General features: G+C 43.5%; 1 protein-coding gene across 7 annotated transcripts in view; it reads left to right on the top strand.

Moving 5' to 3' along the window:
- znf407 (zinc finger protein 407) overlaps positions 1 to 18468 on the top strand; it is a 499933-nt gene that overhangs the window by 203104 nt on the left and 278361 nt on the right. The window lies entirely within an intron of this gene.

Below are 18468 nucleotides of genomic sequence, written 5' to 3'. Positions count from 1 at the left end.
AGCACCCTCTAATACAGCATCTTGTAGAATGTATTCAAACACGATTAGGTCTGGCTGAAAGATATTGCTTTCTGTCCAGCTACCTCAGGATTACCCATCCCATGTGATGCATGTTTGATCTGTATAGAGTTGCAGGACCAAGATTTCAACTGAGTTGAGTTTTTATTTTCCTGCCTGGCTGTGAGAGTGTTCTCTAAGCCATTGATCTCAAGCGGTTTAGGTTGAAAGTCTCCTTTTCTAATGGATTAGTTATAATAGATCTCTCACATAAATTAAAGCACCATCCTAGTAACTATAGGCCGGTGAGTCTCACTTCTGTTGTGGGCAAAGTCTTAGAGAGAATTGTAAGGGATAGGATTTATGCACATCTGGATAGGAATAATGTGATCAAGGATAGTCAGCATAGTTTTGTGAAGGGCAGGTCGTGCCTCACAAACCTTATTGAATTCTTTGAAAAGGTGACGAAGTGTAGATGTCACTGCTGCCACTGAGTGTCACTGGTGGAGAGAGTGGGTGTTTGTGAATGTGGTGTCAATCAAGCAGGCAGCTTTGTCCCGGATAGTGTTTGAGGAGTCAGGAGGTGAGTTATTCATTGTAGAATTCCTAAGCTCCGATCTGCTTAGTATTTGTATGGCTAGTCCAGTTCAGTTTCTGATCAATGGTAAACTCAGAGTTATTAAAAGCTACCTCTTTAACCAAGTATATGATCATGCTACCTGAATTCGATTCCAGCCTCAGGCTAATGTGGAGCTTGCACATTCTCCCCATGTCTGCGTGGGTTTCCTCCTGCTGCTCCGGTTTCCTCTCACAGTCCAAAGATGCGCAGGTTCGATGGCCATGCTAAATTGCTCCACAGTGTCCAGGGATGTGCAATCCAGGTGGATTAACCATGGGAAATGCAGTGTTACAGGGACAGGGTAACAGAGTGGGTCTGGATGGGATAGTCTTTGTGAGGATTGGCATGGACTCAATGGGCCAAATAGCCTACTTCCACACTGAAGGGATTCTATGATCTGTGCTGGTAATGTTTTTCTTTTTTCTTTCATGGCCAGGTCAGGCTCATCCCTAACTGCCCTTGAGTTACGCACTGGAGTGCTGTGTGCAGTTTTGGTCTCCTTTACCACGTATGGAGTCAGCTATTACGAGGGGGCATAGCTTTAAATTAAGGGGGGGTAGATATAGGACTGAAGTTGGGGTAGGTTCTTCACTCAGCGAGTCGTAAGTTCATGGAATGCCCTGCCAGTAGCAGTGGTGGACTCTCCCTCTTTATGGGCATTTAAGCGGGCATTGGATAGGTATATGGAGGATAGTGGGTTAGTATAGGTTAGGTGGGCTTGGATCGGCGCAACATCGAGGGCCAAAGGGCCTGTACTGCGCTGTATTCTTCTATGTTCTATTCATTCTGTACAAGAAGCAGCACTTATGTACTTGGGTATCAACAAGTTTTAAGGAAAGTAGCAATGCGGGCAAACTTGTATTTAGATTAGATTAGATTAGATTACTTACAGCGTGGAACCAGGCCCAACAAGTCCACACCGACCCGCCGAAGTGCTCCCACCCAGACCCATTCCCCCACATTTGCCCCTGCACCTAACACTATGGACAATTTAGCATGGCCAATTCACCTAACCTGCACATTTTTGGACTGTGGGAGCACCCGGAGGAAACCCACGCAGACACTGGGGGAATGTGCAAACTCCACATAGTCAGTCGCCTGAGGTGGGAAATAAACCCGGGTCTCTGGTGCTGTGAGGCAGCAGTGCTAACCACTGTGCTGCCCAAAATAATAAATCAAAGAACCGTGGATGTTAGAAGTCTGAAACAGAGTTCTGAAGAAGTGTCACTGGACTCAAACCATTAACTTTGCTCCTCTCCATGGATGCTGCCAGACCTGCTGAGGTTCTCCATAAATTCTCTTCTGTATTTTGGTGGCTGTGTTTTGAGCTTAAGTATGTGGCACTTAAATATTTCGCGAGTTGGTTAGCTCAGTGGGCTGGACGGCTAAAAAGGGATGCCAACAGTGTGGGTTCAATTCCTGTACTGATGTTACCATGGAGGACTTTCCTTCTCAATCTCTCCCTTTGCCTGAGTCATGGTGACCTTCAGGTTAAACCATCGCTGATGTCTCTCTCATGAGAGAGCAGCTATATGGTCTGGTAGGACTATGGCGACTTATAAAGCTGTCCTCTCTTGAACTAGGCTGAGCTCATCTGGCAACCTGACAAAATTCCTGCTGCTCTGTGTGCTCCAACATGCAGCTTGCCTCTGAAGCGACTTGGCAAACCAACCCTGCAATGCATGTGGTGGTTCAACCCCTCTCTCAGCCTCTTGGCTTGTACCGGCCCACTGCTATCCCCTAAAATTTGTATACTCTTGACCACAGTGTCCTGAATGGTCATCTACCCATAATGCCAGCCTTGCTCATTAGCATGCATGTATTATCTTTTAGACCTTCAGGAAAGTTTCTGATGACGTCCAGTGATTTGTGTATCCCCAGTTTGAAAATCAATCCTCTAAGCTTCCTGTATCACATAGATCTTGTAGCGGGCGTACACAGACCATGGAAAACTCATCACCCAGGAATCTTGGTGATATTGACATTGAGCAAAACAATATTTCTTGATGACCAAGGGTAGGACATGATGCTGCCGTAGCAAATCAAATTTCATACCTAACGTTGCTGAAATAGAAGATTTTTGAATCAACTTATAAAGCAAGGTCTTCCCTCATTGCGGATAGGGAGCCTGATCAGTTTAAAATAAGCTTCTTATCTAGATGCAAAGAGAACAAAGAACCTTACAGCACAGGACCAGGCCCTTCAGCCCTCCAAGCCTGCATTGATCCAGATCCTCCATCTAAACCTGCCACCTATTTTCTAAAGATCTCTATCCCTTTGCTCCCTGCCCATTCATGTATCTGTCTAGATACATCTTAAATGATGCTATCATTCTCGCCCTACCATCTCCTCTGGCAACACATTCCAGGCACCCACCACCCTCTGTGTGAAGAATTTTCCATGTATATCTCCCCTAAATGTTTCCCCTCTTACTTGGAACTTGTGACCCCTAGAAATTGAGTCTTCCACTCTGTCTATACCTGTCATGATTTTGTAGGCCTCAATCAGGACCTCCTCAACCACCTCCTTTCCAATGATAATAATCCTAATCTACTCAACCTCTCCTCACTGCTTGCACCCTCCATACCAGGCAACATCCTGGTGAACCTCCCCTGCATCCTCTCCAAAGCATCCACATCCTTTTGGTAATGTACGTAGTATTCCAAATATGGCTAAACCAAAGTCGTTTACCACTGTAACATGAACTGCCAACTCTTGTACTCAATATATCGTCTGATGAAGGCAAGCATGCCATATGCCTTCTTGACCACTCTATTGACCTGCATTGCCACCTTCAGGGAACAATGGACCTGAACACCCAGATCTCTCTGTCCATCAATTTTCCCCAGGACCTTTACATTTACTGTATAGTTCACTCTTGAATTGCATCTTCCAAAATGCATTACTTCACATTTGTCCGGATTGAACTCCATTTGCCATTTCTCTGCCCAACCGCTCCAATCTGTCTATATTCTGCTGTATTCTCTGACACTCCCCTTCACTATCTACTACTCCACCAATTTCTGTGTGATCTGCAAACTTGCTAATGAGGCAACTTCCACCTTCCTCCAAATCATTTGTGTATATCACAAACACCAGTAGTCCTAGCACAGATCTCTATGGGAAACCACTGGTCACAGATCTCCATTTTGAGAAGCTCCCTTCCACTACTACTATCTATCTCCTGTTGCCCAACCAGCTCTCTATCCATCTAGCTAGAACACCCTGGACCCCATGCGACTTCACATTCTTCATTAGCCTGCCATGGGGAACCTTATCGAACGCCTTACTAAAGTCCATGTATATGACATCTACATCCCTTCTTTCATCAATCAACTTTGTCACCTCTTCAAAGAATTCTACTAGATTTGTAAGATAGGACGTTCCCTGCAAAAAAACCATTCTGCCTATCAATGATAAACCCATTTTCTTCCAAATGGGTATATATCCTATCCCATAGTATCTGCTTCTGTAGCTTCATTACCACTGACGTCAGGCTCCCAGGTTTGTAATCACCTGAATTATCCCTGCTCCCCTTCTTAAACAAGGGGACAACATTAGCAATTCTCCTGTCCTCTGGGACCTCCCCCATATTCAAGGATGCTGCAAAGATATCTGTTAAAGTCCCAGCTATTTCCTCTCTAACTTCCCTCAGTAACCTGGGATAGGTCCAATCTGGACCTGGGGACTTGTCCACCTTAATGCCTTTTAGAATACACAACACTTCCTCCCTCTTTATGCCGACTTTTGGGGTTTTCCTTAACCTTGCTCGTAAGGATATCTCATGACCCCTTTTAGCCTTCTTAATTCCTCATTTCAGATTGGTCCTACATCTCCAATATTTCCAATATTCTTCCAAAGCTTTATCTGTCTTTAGTCATCTAGACCTTTTTCCTCTTAGCCAGTCTCACAATTTCATCTGTCATCCATGGTTCCCTAATCTTGCCATTTCTATCCTTCCTTTTCACAGAACATATCTCTCCTGAACTCTTTAAAAGCCTCCCACATATCAAATGTGGAATTACCTTCAAACAGCAGCTCCCAATCTACATTCCCCAGCTCCTGCCGAATTTTGGTATAGTTGGCCTTCCCCCAATTTAGCACTCTAATGGAATTGTGATCACTATTCCCTAAGTAATACCCTACTGAAACTTCAACCACCTGGCCGGGTTCATTTCCCAACACCAGGTCCAGTATGGCCCCTTCCCGTGTTGGACTATTTACATACTGCTCTAGAAAATCTTCCTGGATGCTCCTTACAAATTCTGTTCCATCCAGACCTCTAACACTAAGTGAATCCCAGTCAATGTTAGGAAAATTAAAATCTCATATCACCACCGCCCTGTTGCTCCTACATCTTTCTATGATCTCACTACATATTTGTACCTTTATTTCACGTTCATTGTGGGAGCCCCAACATTGTTACTGCACCCTTCCTATTTCTAAACTCTGCCCATATTGCCTCACTGCTCAAGTCTTCCATAGTGCCCTCCTTCAGCGCAGCTGTGATATCTTCTTTGACCAACTCCTCCACCCCTTTTACCTCCCTCTCTATCCCACCTGAGACATTGATATTCTGGGATATTTAGTTGCCAATCATACCTTTCCCTCAACCAAGTGATAGCCGTAACCTCATACTCCCAGATACTAATCTAGGCCCTAAGTTCATCTGCCTTACCTACTATACTTCTTGCATTAAAAAAAATGTACCTCAGACCACCAGTCCCTTTGTGTTCATCCTCCATTTCCTGCCTACTCTTCCTGTCAAGCAGTACATATTTTTGCTTTGACATGAAGTTCATTCTCTGTGCAATATGTGAGATGCATTGTTTGTGGAATATTTCCAGCATTTGACTGATTTGTTTCCAAAGCGCAGTTCTGTTCTACCAGGTAGTACTACCAGTTTGACTGCTCATGAACCATTGGAGACCACTGTGATAGGTTCTTACTTACTCTATGCCCGTTTGCTCAGTCCTTGGCATCTAGGGTGGTTCAAGGGAAAAGGGTGAACAATTGTGGTAGGAGATTAACTATTTAGAGGAACAGAGATTGTAGATGTGACTCCAGGATGGTATGTTGTTACCTAGTGCCAGAGTCAAGTATATCACTGAGAGGCAGAAATCATTCTTTTTAAGGAGGATGAACAGCTAGAGGTTATGATCCGAAAACAGAAATCACTGGAAAATCTCAGCAGGTCTGACAGCACCTGTGGAGAGAAATCAGAGTTAACATGTCAGGTCCAGTGACCCTTCTTCAGAACTGATGGTAGCTTGGAAAGGGATTTTTATTTCAGAAGATGGAGTGAGGAGAGGGGGCAGAGTAAGCATTAGGTGGAGGTAGAGCCCAAAGAGAGAGAAAAACAGTTGGACAGACAAAGGAATAGTTAAAGGAGAAAGTGTGGACTGCAGTCACTGAAGATCAGAGTCAAAAAGTGTGGCACTGGAAAAGCACTGCCGTTAAGGCAGCATCTAAGGGGTAGGAGAGTCAATGTTTCAAGCATAAGCTCTTCATCAGGAGTGGTTAAAGGCCAGTCTGGGGGAATGAATAGCCATTAATGGAGACAATTAGTGAGTGACAATAGGTAGTGTGTGCTGGCAGTCCATGTGGTGCCAAGGCCTGGTGTATGGGGTTGAGGGAAGTTTGGGGAAAGCCATTAAATTGTTGAACTCAGTATTAAGTCCAGAAGGCTGCAGAGTTCCTAAGTGTAAAATGAGGTGCTGTTCTTCCAGTTTGCGTTGAACTTCTGCAAGTCAGAGACCGAGATGTTGGTCACGTAACACTGGTGTGTTTAAGTGACAAGCAACTGGAAGCTCAGGGTCTGTCTGTCAGGGTCATTGTACTGATGATCAAGATAGTCTGATGGTCATTGTCTGGCATGGAAAGAATATACTGCCAACACTATAGGAGTTCCAGGCAGATAGGCACGATACTCCTTTACTCTCTCGCTAGTCATGTTGCGGCTGTACAGTTCATTGATTAGTCCACTGTTGGAATATTGCATGCAATTCTGATCTTCCTATCGGAAAGATGTGAAACTTGAAAGGGTTCAGAAAAGATTTACAAGGATGTTGCCAGGGTTGGAGGATTTGAGCTTTAGGGAGAGGCTGAACAGGCTGGGCTGTTTTCCCTGGAGCGTCGTAGGCGGAGGGGTGATCTTATACAAGTTTACAAAATTGAGGGGCATGGATAGGGTAAGGAGGCAAAGTCTTTTCTCTGGGGTCAGGGAGTCCAGAACTTGAGGGCATAGGTTTAGAGTGAGAAGGGAAAGATATGAAAGAGACCTAAGGGTGGTACATGTATGGAATGAGCTGCCAGAGGCTGGTACAATTGCAACATTTAACAGGCATTTGAATGGGTATATGAATAGGAAGGGTTTGGAGGGATATGGGCCAGGTGCTGGTAGGTGGGTTGGGATTGGGTTGGGATATCTGGTCGGCATGGACAAGTTGGACCAAAGGGGCTGTTTCCATTCTTACATCTCTATGACTCTGGTTTCCTGGTTAGGATCTTGTGAGAGGTCATTTTTTTCTCAGAGAAATGTGACCAGGGGCACCTCATGTGGTAAATGTTACTTGCCACTTTTCAAGCCTGAATATTTTCCAAGGCTTGTTGTACTTGATCATGGACTGCATCAGTATCCAAGGAGTTGTGAATAGTGCCGAACATTATACAATCATGGTTGAATATTCTGAATTATGATGGGAAGTGTGTCCTTGATGAAACAGCTGAAGGTGGTTGGGCCTAGGATAGTACCCTGAGGAACTCCTGCAGAGGTAAGAGAGCTGAGATGACTGACGTCCAACAACCACAACAATCTTTGTATTTTCAAGAAATGACTCCAGTCATTTGAGAGTTTGCCCGATTCTCAGCAGTTTTGCTTGGGCTCCTTATATTACATTTGTTGAAAAGTGTAGTGCTGGAAAAGCACAGCATGTCAGGCTTATGCCCGAAATGTTGACTCTGCTCCTCGGATGCTGCCTGACCTGCTGTGCTTTACCAGCACTGCACTTTTTGACTCTGATCTCTAGCATCTACAGTCCTCACTTTTCCCTTATGTTACACTTGGTCAAATGTGAGGAAAGTGAGTACTGCAGATGCTGGAGGTCAGAGTCGAAGATTGTGGTCTTGGTAAAGCATAGCCGGTCAGGTAGCATCCGAGGAGCAGGAGAATCGAGCATAAGCCCTTCATTAGGAATGAGGCTTGTGGCCCAAGGGGGCTGAGAGATAAGTGGGATGGGGTGGGATTGGGGGTAAGGTAGCTGGAAATGTGATAGGTCAATGAAGGTGGGGGTGAGGTGAATAGGGATAGGTCGGAGAGGAGGGTGGAGCAGATAGGTAGGAAGGAAGATGGACAGATCGAACCATTCAAGTGGGGGGTGCTGAGTTGGAATGTTGGATCCGGGATACGGTAGTGGGATGGGTAGGGAATGAAGAAACTGGTGAAATCCACATTGGTCCCGAGTGGTTGGAGGGTCCCAAGGCGATCCAACCACATGGGTTCAATGTCAATTTCACCAGTTTCCTCATTCCCTCTCCCCCACCTTATCCCAGACCCAAACTTCCAACTCAGACTATCCTCTTGAACTGTCCTACCTGTCTATCTTCCTTCCCACCTATCTACTCCACCCTCCTCTCTGACCTATCACCTTCACCCCCACCTTCATTGACCTATCACATTTCCAGCTACCTTACCCCCAACCCTACCCCTCTCCCATTTATCTCTCAGCTCCTTTGGGCCACCATCCACATTCCTGATGAAGGGTTATGTTCGAAACATCGATTCTCCTGCTCCTCGGATGCTGCCTGACCGGCTGTGCTAGGTCAAATGTGGCCTTCAAATTAAGGCTATCACTCTTATTTCACCTCTGGAATTCAGCTCTTTTGTCCATTTTTGAAGGCTGTAATGAGGTCAGGAGCTGAGTGTCCCTGGTGGAATCCAAAATTAGTCACCAGGTTATTGCTAGGTAAGTACTGCTTGATAGCATTGTCGATGACACCTTCTATTATTTTACTAATGATCAAGAATAGAGTGGTAAATGGCTGGGTTGGATTGGATTTATCTTGTGTACATAGCATATCTGGGCAATTTTTCATGGCAGATAGATGCCCATGTTGTAGCTGTACTGGAACAGCTTGCCTACGAGTGCAGCAAGTTCTGGAGCACAAATACTCAGTACTATTGCTGAAAAGTTGTCAGGGCCCATAACCTTTGCGGTATCTGATACCTCCATTGGAATGAATTGAATTGGCTGAATATCGACATCTGTGATGCTGGAGACCTCTGGGGGAGTCTGTAATGGATCAGACATTTGACACCTTTGGGTTAAGATTGTTGCAAATGCTTCAGCCCTATCTTTTGCATTGATGTATTGAGCTATTCCATCATTGAGGATTGGAAGGAGTCCAGTGTTTCCTTGAGGATATTTTGGTTATGGCGAGAAATGAAAAAGATTATGACCTAAAATTGAAGAAAGGCAAATGTGAATTTTAAAAAATCTTTCATTGAATATTTATGTCATTGATGCGAAGGGACCAGACAAGTCACCCTCAAATGTAAAAGCCACAACTGAGGCAATCTGCATGTAAAAATGTAATCAGCTGTGACCATTTTTGGGCTGGCTTAATTAATTTAGCAGTTGCATAATTAATTATGCCAAACAAGAGTTAGAAATGGGAAAATCATTGTGAAAGAGCCTTTACACGAACCAAAGAGGCATTGTTGACCCAAAGATTTGGTTACAACTAGCATGTGATACCCCATCATATGGAGTGTGAGCTGTTGTTCCTTACAGGGTACCCATTGTTGAAGAGAAGCCAATAGATTTTGCATCAAGATCATTTGCACACATAGAGAAAGAAGCTCTAGGAATCATTTTTGGCATTAGGCGTTTCGACCAATACCTGTAATGCCGGAAATTTATCCTGCTATCAGATGAAAGACCATTAACCACAATGTTTGGACCTGATAAAGGATACCTTCTCTCGCAGTGAGCCATATGCAGAGATTGGTATTATTGCTATCAGCTTGCACTTACATAATTCAGTATCAGCAATGCAACTTTGATGCGAATGCTGATGAGCTCTCTAGACATTAGTCCTGACGTAGACATTTTCTGCTTCAATGTAGAGAACATTCAAGTAATGGCAGATAAATTAAGAAGTACACTGGAAATGAGCCAGTATTATCATGCGAAGATCATAGGAACAAATCCAGAATGAAAGCCATAAGTTACATGAAAGCTAGAACTGTCTATTCATAGAACATAGAACATAGAAAAATACAGCGCCGTACAGGCCCTTTGGCCCTCGATGTTGCGCCGATCCAAGCCCACCTAACCTACACTAGCCCACTATCCTCCATATGCCTATCCAATGCCCGTTTAAATGCCCATAAAGAGGGAGAGTCCACCACTGCTACTGGCAGGGAATCCCATGAACTCACGACTCGCTGAGTAAACAATCTACCCCTAATATCTGTCCTGTACCTACCACCCCTTAATTTAAAGCTATGCCCATTCGTAATAGCTGTCTCCATACGTGGAAAAAGATTCTCACTGTCAACCCTATCTAAACCCCTAATCATCTTGTACACCTCTATCAAGTCACCCCAAACTTTCTTTTCTCCAATGAAAACAGCCCCAAGTGCCTCAGTCTTTCCTCATACGATCTTCATTCATGTGTCTTATGAGGGTTAACATTCCACCAAAGCAAAGGAAATATGTGCTAAATCAACAATACGATGATCACTGTGGCAATGTCAGAATGAAGAAGATGGCTAGAAGCTATTTTTAATTACAGTTATGCAACCTACCTCATGCGAGGCATAACACCCATTAAATTGGCCAGAAAGACCTTGGCAAAAAATACATGTTGACTACGCTGACCTTTTCAAGGGTGAATGTTTTGTGAAGTGGTTAACACACATGCTAAATGGCCTGAAGCTAGTGTCATGAACACAATATCTTCAGAGAAAACCATTCAAAGATAGAGGGAGATATTTGTGAGGTTTGGCTATCCAAAATACTTGTCAGTGTTTCAACATATCCGATCAACTCATTGTCACAACCAGGAAAGGTTTGTTCAGACAATAAAGCATTCCTTAACGGTAACTCAAGAACACTGATCACTATCCAAAAGACAGAGTTAATTTTTATTAACCTATCAGAACACAACCAACTTGACAACTCAGACTTTTCCAGCATTGCTCACAGTCAAGCATCAACTGCATGCAGCATTTGAGTTGCTGAGAACACCTATGACCAAGACGTTGTTGAAAGGAAATAACAGAAACAAGGTTTTCTAGAACAGACGAGGCCAAATGACATTTTTCCAAAAGGGTCAAGAAGTGTGATGGAGAGAAATTATACCACTGGTGAGAAGTGGATACCAGCCATCATTATTGCAGAGATTGGACTAGTTTCCTACACCATGGAAACAAGAGATGGTATAGTATGGAGAAGATGTGCCAGGGTCCGCATTAATTGAAGATCTACAAATGACTGTGCCGAATGAGACCTGGGTTTATCTTGCGGATAGAACAGTATTTGGAGCATCAGAGGGAGACAGTACCATATGTTGTGCAAAGCTCTGACCATTTAGTCATCTCTGGGTAGATGATGTTTCCAGTACACCTAAAATGCTAGAGGTTAAATCTTACCAAAAAATAATTAGTTGCTGAGGTGTACTGACAGCCATACAGGAATTGATTTTCTCTGAAACACTTTGTATATAAATATTATAAATGTTTTCATTAGGTAAGGAGGAGGGATGTTGTGGAAGTATGGTGGATTGCCAGTTTGAGTCTGATACGTCACATGATGATGCCATCAGTCATTTTGACCGGGAAACAGTTCTCTCTAATCTTGCTGCCATAGAGTACACAGCTCCTTAGTAAGCTTCTGCTGTTTTCATGTTGAAACTGAACACTTGCCAATCAGTGATTGCAGTTTGCAGACTGATGCCTGGGATGGCAGGGCTGCCCTAGGAGCAGAGTCACAGAGTCATAGAGATGTACAGCATGGAAACACCCCCTTCGATCCAACCCATCCATGCCGACCAGATATCCCAACCTAATCTAGTTCCACCTGCCAGCACCCAGCCCATAATCCCTCCAAACCCTTCCTATTCATTTACCCATCCAAATGTCTTTTAAATTTTGCAATTGTACCAGCCTCCACCATTTCCTCTGGCAGCTCATTCCATACATGTACCACCCTCTGTGTGAAAAAGTTGCCCCTTAGGTCTCTTTTATATCTTTCCCCTCTCACCCTAAACCTATGCCCTCTAATTCTAGACTCTCCGAGCCCAAGGAAAAGACTTTGTCTACTTATCCTATCCATACCTCTCTCATAATTTTGTAAACTTCTATAAGGTCACCCCTCAGCCTCCAACGCTCCAGGGAAAAAAGCACCAGCCTGTTCAGCCTTTCCCAATAGCTCAAATCCTCCAACCCTGGCAACATCTTTGTAATCTTTTCTGAACCCTGTTGAATTTCACGGGGCGGCACAATGGCAGAGTGGTTAGCACTGCTGCCTCACAGCGCCAGAAACCTGGGTTCAAATCCCGCCTCAGGCAACTGTCTGTGTGGATTTGCACATTCTCCCCATGTCTGTGTGGGTTTCCTCCGGGTGCCCCGGTTTCCTTCCACAGTCCAAAATTGTGCAGGTTAGGTGAATTGGCCATGCTAAATTGCCCGTAGTGTTAGGTGAAGGGGTAAATGTAGGGGAATGGGTCTGGGTGGGTTGCTCTTCAGAGGGTCGGTGTGGACCTGTTGGGCCGAAGGGCCTGTTTCTACACTGTAAGTAATCTAATCTAATCTAATCTTTCCGATAGGAAGGAGACCAGAATTGCATGCAGTATTCCAACAGTGGCCTAACTAATGTTCTGTACAGCCGCATCATGACCTCCCAACTCCTATACTCAATACTCTGACCAATAAAAGAAAGCATACCAAAAGCCTTCTTCACTATCCTATCTACCTGCGATTCCACTTTCAAGGAGCTATGAACTTGTACACCAAGGTCTCTTTGTTCAGCACCACTCCATAGGACCTTATCATTAAGTGTATAAGTTCTGCTAAGATTTGCTTTCCCAAACTGCAGCACCTCACATTTATCGGAATTAAACTCCATCTGCCACTTGTCAGCCCATTGGCCCATCTGGTCAAGATCCTGTTGTAATCTGAGGTAACCTTCTTTGTTGTCCACTACACTTCCAATTTTGGTGTCATCTGCAAACTTACTAACTGTACCACTTATGCTCGCATCCAAATCATTTATGTAAATGACAAAAAGTAGAGGGCCCAGCACCGATCCTTGTGGCACTCCACTGGTCACTGGCCTCCAGTGAAAAACAAACCTCGACCACCACCCTCTGTCTTCTACCTTTGAGCCAGTTCTGTATCCAAATGGCTAGTTCTCCCTGTATTCATGAGATCTAACCTTGCTAATCAGTCTCCCATGGGGAACCTTGTCGAATGTCTTACTGAAGTTCATATAGATCACATCTACCGCTCTGTCCTCATCAGTCTTCTTTGTTACTTCAAAAAACTCAATCAAGTTTGTGAGACATGATTTCCCATGCACAAAACCATGTTGACTATCCCTAATAAGTCCTTGCCTTTCGAAATACATGTACACTCTGTCCCTCAGGATTCCCTCCAACAACCTACCCACCACCGATGTCACGCTCACTGATCTATAGTTCCCTGGCTTGTCCTTACCACCCTTCTTAAACAGTGGCGCCACGTTAGCAACCTCCAGTCTTCCAGCACCTCACCTGTGACTATCGATGATACAAATACCTCAGCAAGAGGCCCAGCAATCACTTCTCCAGCTTCCCACAGAGTTCTAGGGTACACCTGATCAGGTCCTGGGGATTTATCCGCCTTTATGCTTTTCAAGACATCCAGCACTTCCTCCTCTGTAATATGGACATTTTGCAAGGTGTCACCACCTACATTCCATATCTTCCATATCCTTTTCCACAGTTAATACTGATGCAAAATACTCATTTGTATCTCCCCCATTTTCTGTGGCTCCACACAAAGGCAGCCTTGCTGATCTTTGAGAGTCTCTATTCTCTCCCTGGTTACCCTATTGCCATTAATGTATTTGTAAAAACCCTTTGGATTCTCCTTGACTCTATTTGCCAAAGCTATCTCATGTCCCCTTTTTGCCCTCCTGATTTTCCTCTTAAGTATACTCCTACTATCTTTATACTCCTCTAAGGATTCACTCGATCTATCTTTTCCTTCTTTTTCTTAACCAAACCCACAATTTCTTTAGTCAACCAGTAATCCCTATACCTACCAGCCTTTCCTTTCAACCTAACAGGAATACACTTTCTCTGGATTCTTGTTCTCTCATTTCTGAAGGCTTCCCATTTGCCAGCTGTCCCTTTACCTTCGAACATCTGTCTCCAATCAGCTTTTGAAAGTTCTTGCCTAATACCGTCAAATTTGGCCTTTCTCCAATTTTGAACTTCAACTTTTAGATCTGGTCTATCCTTTTCAATCACTATTTAAATCGAATAGAATTATGGTCACTAGCCCCAAAGTGCTCCCCCACTGACACCTCAGTCACCTGCCCTGCCTTATTTCCTAAGAGTAGGTCAAGTTTTGCACCTTCTCTAGTAGGTACATCCACATACTGAATCAGAAAATTTTCTGGTACACACTTAACAAATTCCTCTCCATCTAAACCCTTAACACTATGGCAGTCCCAGTCTATGTTTGGAAAGTTAAAATCCCCTAACATAACCACCTGATTATTCTTACAGATAGCTGAGATCTCCTTACGTTTGTTTCTCAATTTCCCTTTTACTATTAGGGGGCTATAATACAATTCCAATAAGGTGATCATCCCTTTCTTATTTCTCAGTTCTGTCCAGATAACATCCCTGGATGTATTTCCAGGAATATTCTCCCTCAGCACAGCTGTAATGTTATCCCTGATCAAAAACGCCACTCCCCCTTCTCTCTTGCCTCCTTTTCTATCTTTCCTATAGCATTTGTATCCTGGAATATTAAGCTGCCAGTCTTGCCCATCCCTGAGCCATGTTTCTGTGATTGCTATGATATTCCAGTCCCATGTTCCTAACCATGCCCTGGGTTCATCTGCCTTCCCTGTTAGGCCCCTTGCATTGAAATAAATGCAGTTTAATTTATTAGTCCTACCTTGTCCCTGCCTGCCCTGACTGACTGACTGTTTCACTCGTTTCTGTTCTCAAATGTACCAGTCTCAGATTGACCTCTTTTCTTACTATCTCCCTGGGTCCCACCTCCCCCACCTTACTCGTTTAAGTCCTCCCGAGCAGCCCTTGCAAATTTCCCTGCCAGTATATTAGTCCCCTTCTAATTTAGATGCAATCTGTCCTTGTACAGGTCACTTCTACCCCAAAAGAGATTTCCAATGATCCAAAAATGTGAATCCTTCTCCCATACACGCTCCTCAGCCATGCATTCATCTGCTCTATCCTCCTATTCTTGCCCTTACTAGCTCGTAGCACCAGGAGTAATCCAATATTACTACTCTTAAGGACCTCCTTTTTAAATTCCTGCCTAACTCTCTGTAATCTCCTTTCAGAATCTCAACCTTTTCCCTTCCAACATATACAATGATCTCTTGCTGGCCCCTCTCCCCCTTGAGAACATTCTGCACCCTCTCTGAGACATCCTTGATCCTGGCACCAGGGAAGCAACACACCATTCTGATTTTTCGCTGCTGGCCACAGAAACGCCTGTCTGTACCCCTCTTACTAGAAAATTCCCTAACACAATTGATCTCTTGGAACCCGACGTATCCTTCGTTGCATTAGAGCCAGTCTCAATACCAGAAACTTGGCTGTTTGTGCTACGTTCCCCTAAGAATCCATCACCCCCTACATTTTCCAAATCCGCACACTTGTTTGAAATGGGTAGAGCAACAGAAGACTCCTGCACTAGCTGTCTACCTCTCTTACCTTTCCTCGAGTTCACCCATCTATGTGACTGTATCTGAGACTTTCCCTCCTTCCTATAACTGCCATCCATCATATACTGTTGCTGTTCCAAATTCCTTATTGATTCTAACTGTGTCTCCACTCGATCCATTCGATCTGATAAGATTTGCAAGCAACAGCATTTATTGCAGATATAATCCGCAGTAACCCTTAAACTCTCTTTAAACTCCCACCTTGGATTTCGGCTGCAGGGCCCATATTCACTAAATTTTAGAAGAACAAAAGGCGATCTCATTGAATAATATAAAATTCTTACCGTGCTCAAGGGGCTAGATTGAAGAAGGATTTTTTTCTTTGTTTTGGTGGTCTAGAACGAGGAATAGAGTCTCAGGATAAAGGGTAGGCAATTTAGGAGTAAGGTGAAGAAGAATTTATATATTTAGGTGAATCTTTGGAATTCTGTTCCCCATTGGGCCAAGATTGATGGATTTCTAAATGTTGAAGACATTAAGGGATATGCAGATAGTGTTGGAAAATGATGTTAAGGTAGAAGATCATCAATGTTCTGGTTGAATGTTAGAACCAGCCCAAGAGCCCAAACGGCCCAGTTTTGTTCCTATTTCTTATCTTTCTATGATATTAGGGAAGGAATTCCCAGATTATGAACCAGCAACAATGTAGGAACATTGGAACATATTCAATACAGGAACGTGTTTAACTTAGGGAGGTGGAAAATTGAATAGGATACTGTTCCATTGTTGCTGCTATTCTTGACTTTTCATTGGTATAGATAGCAGGTATGGACTGTGTGGCAATCCAACTTGGCAAGTCATAGTAAGGCATCCTGTAAGTTGTATAATCTTGTAGTACACATTGTATTTATTATTGAAATGGGGATTGATTGGCTCAGTTGATTGGATGAATGGTTTGTGATGCAGATTGATGCCGATGACATCAACTGAAGTTACCATGAAGGATTTTCATTTTCAACCACTGGTTTTGCCTGAGGGGTGGTGACCCTCCGATTGAGCCACCACCAGTTGTCTCTTTCCAATGAGATGGCAGCATGATCCAGTCGGACTATGGTGACTTTACCATACTTGCTTACTAATGTACTTCTTGAATTTTTAAAACCAATTTTTTCAGCCCAAAAGTCATTGAGTTGACTTGTCGTGATTCATAGTCACAACATGGTTTCTCATTCATAATTCTCTCACTTCAATAATTTAAATGAAGTAGCTTATCGAATCAGTACAGTGCAGAAAGAGGCCATTTGGCCCACTGAATCTGTACTGACCCTCTGACAAGAGTCCCATCTAGACCAAACATCCATCCTATCCCTGTAACCCTGCATTTAGCATGGCCAATCTATTTAACCTGCGCATCTTTGGATCTACGCAGACAGTCACCTCAGGCTGGAATTGAATGTGAATTCCTGGTGCTGTGAGGCTGCAGTGCTAATCACTGAGCCACCGTGCCACCTGATATAAATCTATTTGTGTACTAATATTCATTTTCATTAGTTATGAATTTACAATAAAATTGAATCCTTAATGTTTTCAGCATTATACTTTGGTTTGGCCATTTTTGGCCTTTGATCCATGAAATATTAGGATTGACTTTTACACAAGTAGCATGAAAAATTACATTTTGTTTTGAGCCAAAATTCATGTGATCAACTTTTGCGTGATATCGAATTTTACATGAGTAAATGTGTTCAATAACAGGGGAACCTATACTACTACTTCCTGGAAGGTTGAACTTCGCAAGTGTTGCTGTAGTAACTTTAGTAGTCCAGGTGAATGGTGAGCATTCTATCACACTCAAGGCTGAGATAATTGGCATTCAAGAACCACACCCATTTCCCTTTGTGCCAGGTATGACTCCAGCCCACTGTACCTAACCATTTTGTAGATGCTAAAAATGCTCCAAATCTATTCCATTCAGCACAGTACTAATGAAAACATACAATGGAGCATGTGTTTCTTGTGAAAATACTATATTTCCCTAAGGTTTGTACTCCTATCAATACTGTCACAGTTAGATTTGTCTGTGACAAGTAGAATGGTTAGCATGATGTCAAACAGATTATTCCCTTGTGTTGGTTCCCTTGCCTTTTATATTGGTCAATCTGCCAGCTTTGACTTTCAGTACTGAATAGACTCAGTCATTGTTGACACGGAAATTATATTTTGGATTGGGAATTTTGTTCAATGGCATTCTTCGGTTCGTGTTTCCTCCAAGAGCTGTTCAAAATGGAAAAGCACTGACTCTTTAGCTGAGCAAGAGTGGTAAGTTGTAAACAGCACGAGAAATATTGTAGGAATTGAAGATTTACCATTTCAACTTCCAACTTTGGCACTTGTCATTGATTAGATTAGATTCTCTACAGTGTTGAAACAGGCCCTTCGGCCCAACAGGTCCCACACCGACCCTCCCAAAACCATTTCCCTCAGACTAATCCACCTAATGCTATGGGCAATTTAGTATGGCCAATTCACCTGGCCTGCACATCTTTGGATTGTGGGAGGAAACCGGAGCGCCCGGAGGAAACCCTTGCAGACACAGGGAGGCTGCACAAACTCCACACAGTCGCCCGAGGCTGGAATTGAATCTGGGACCCTGGTGCTGTGAGGCAGCAGTGCTAACCACTGAACCACTGTGCCGAGTCATTGATATGAGGACTTGCCAGCATTGACTTGACTAGATTTACATTTATTGTGTCTTGATTCAAAGTCAATCTAAAATCAATGGAACATGAAAACAGGTAGCTAATCTTATTTTGTCAGTTCTTTATGGTGTGGATTAGGTTAAAATTACCCCCTAATTGAGAAGAAAAAGCTGTTGAATGGAAAGTGCTAGAAAAATATTCCATTAAGGTATCTAACTGATCTATTTCAGAAATAAGGCAC

Source organism: Chiloscyllium plagiosum, chromosome 4 (genome assembly GCF_004010195.1).
Source record: "Chiloscyllium plagiosum isolate BGI_BamShark_2017 chromosome 4, ASM401019v2, whole genome shotgun sequence".
Classification (NCBI taxonomy): Eukaryota; Metazoa; Chordata; class Chondrichthyes; order Orectolobiformes; family Hemiscylliidae; genus Chiloscyllium; species Chiloscyllium plagiosum.
The sequence above is the reverse complement of the archived record's forward strand: the minus strand, read 5'-3'. Positions and strand labels throughout refer to the sequence as shown.